Source organism: Podarcis cretensis (assembly GCF_951804945.1).
Source record: "Podarcis cretensis genome assembly, chromosome: 9".
Classification (NCBI taxonomy): Eukaryota; Metazoa; Chordata; class Lepidosauria; order Squamata; family Lacertidae; genus Podarcis; species Podarcis cretensis.
The window spans coordinates 55739029-55741944 of NC_137178.1; positions in this window are offsets into that span (position 1 = coordinate 55739029).

Below are 2916 nucleotides of genomic sequence, written 5' to 3' on the forward strand. Positions count from 1 at the left end.
ACGTTTGTTTTGTTTTGTGTTAAGTTTTATATAGGCTGCTAGACTGAGATTTTAATTTTCAGGAAAATGGTACAGTTGGAGCATGTTTATTTCTAAATTTAATGCTAGCAGTTACAGCTGGCTGACATGAAACCCAAACTGTGAAAAATGCAGTGCACAGAAACATTAAGGAAACACTTTGTTATTCCCTCTACTGAAGGTAAGTTACATTCTCTAACCAAACTAGCACATTTTCACTGAATATTTCAATTGGGCCATTCATCTGACAGGAATAATTGGCACAAAACAAAGAACAATTGAAATGTAATATGCAATTTATAGTTGCCCGTGTGCTTATACTGCACTCAAATCATTTTTTTAACTGAAGTGTTATGTTACAGAATAACTGACCAAATTTCTAATGCATAGCCTTTGGACAGAATCACAGGTAACTGCTGAATGTGCTGAAGAACCAAAATATAGGGAGGAATTCAAACTCCTGCTTACCTAAGTAGAAGTAATAAATTTTGATGCAACTTTCATCTTTCAGTGCTACATATACAGAAGGAAAAATGTTATTTGAACTGGCAGAGAGCTGTTAATTCTTACTTAATCCTTACAAGAGGGTTCTTTCATTTTGTTTTTTTGCTGTCAAAAGGTTTACAGTGCAATTCTACGCCAGTTACTCAGAGAAGCATGTCTTCTTGAGTTGAATAGGACTTGCTCTCTAGTTAAGTGTGTAGCCTTAAGCTCTCCTGGTAACTGTGAAATGAATAATAGGGCACATGTTCTTAAAGCCTGTACTACAAAAATGCTTGCTTTACTGGAGGGCAGGGGAACAAGTCAGACATATAGTAACCTATCAGGGATTTGATATATCAATTTTTGCTACCTGCCCGTAAAAGCAGGAAGTCTGTGAGGCACCTGATGGGCTGTTTTCCGTTTCCTGCATCATCCACAGTTCTGAACCAAACACACTTCAGATGAAGATGGGGCAACTTGTACTGTGACATCATGCAACACATAAAAACTGTTACAAAGCTGGGGTGAAATGCCCATGTTTGAATACTTATGGGCATGTACCCAGCTGCTCCTTTAAAATGAACAAAAGGTATCAGCCACCTTAGATGACATCCCACAACACTCTCACTTGAATAAATCTGAACATGCCTCTGAAATATCTTTACATGGAATTGAGGGGAAATAATTGGGATTTTTTATTTGCCTCCGTGTTTGTGTCTTTGTAGCGTTTTTCACTATCATGTTTTCAAATATATTGCTACCACTACATGGGATAAAAAATGGTTGATTTTTTTAAAAAGTCAGCCATATAGTACCCCCCATTAGCAGCTACATATCAAAATATGCATACTGGAAGAATTCAGCTACTACTCATTTTTGTGCTTGTAAATGCTGGAGGGTCCAACTTCCCCTCCCCACCCACGCTTCAAAAAGCCAAGCAGATAAAAACAACAACATGGTAAGTGAAATGCATACAAAACAAGAAATAACAAGCAGCAATCCATATCATTCAAACAGACTGCCAAATTAGCAGTTACAGAAGAAGCCAAGAGGGTGGTCAAATGTGGATTTAGAGCAGGTTGAAGCAATCTCCTCCTGCTGACTCATGCAAGTAACGCTTATCCACAGGGTTGGATTGCCTGAGTTGCATAACATGAGATGTCTTCCATGAGATCTGTGACCAGGAAAGTTGCATGTGATTTACGTTCACAATTCCTCTCCTCCGTGATGACATGCAAGACCCCTCATTTCAGGTTCTGCTGCTCGTACAAGGAGACCACCCGTGTGAGTCATTCTTTGCATGTTAAGCCACCCAACAGATGGTTTCAACCCACTTAGACGTGAAGGTTAGTGAGATATTGAAGTGGTTCTCACCCTCCTTGGGGTCTATCTAGTCCAAACTAACTTTACATGCAAGACGTACCCTTTACAGAAAACAGAAAATACAAGTCCTATTGCAAGCAGGCAGTATAGAACTGCCCTTGGGAAGATTAGTTTGACGAAAAGTCTGCCGAATGAAGTAACAAATAGGACAAGGAGTTCTACTGAATAATGCACCAGTGACTCTAAAATCTAGTCTCTGCACACCAGCAACTTACATACACAGAGGAACTCCAACATGCAGATAAGAGTTCTTGCACATGCAAGGGATTCTCCATTTGCTTCGATAGACATGGAAACTCAGCACATGCAAAGAGATGGAGAAGAATTCCTACCTTTATGAAAGTGAATGGAGAAGCCTAAAGCCCCAGAGTTCTGGAAAGGAGCCAGTTTTTACAAAGGCTCTGGTCAGTTGAGCAATACCAATGGATTTTCCGTCTTAATCAAGGCCACAATCCAACACAGATCTAGCCACAATTCAGCCTCCTCAGATAAACCAACTTCAGCAAACTGTGTTAGATTATGGCCCAAGTCTGTATTATGAAGGTGTTTCCAAAGCATGCAAATGTTTTAACACATACAATAGAATGCTCATCGATAAGGGGAAATGCTTTATAATTCTTTCTTCAAGGAAAAGCAGATCATGGACAGCAAATGATCGTTTTTGGATACTTGTTTTAAGACTACACATTTTTAAAGCCCTTATATTTTAAAAAGCATATAGGCAGATACTGTCTGCAAAGAGCAGTGCACATGAGCCAGCCAAAGCCAACTGCATGGTTTTCAGTGGGAAAGAGTCCCGCTGAAATCAATGTGATATAGAAATGCCTAACTTTGGCCAGATCATGCCCAATTATTACCAGATTAAAAGAACATTTTGGAAGAACTGTATATTGTGATATGCAAAAATAGAGCCCAGACAAAAGGTGATTTGAAATACTTTCCTGGAAATTCTTTCCTTTACAAAAGATGCTTCTCCTAATGAAGATCTGCTATGAACAGCAAGCATTGAAAAATACACAATAAACATATCTG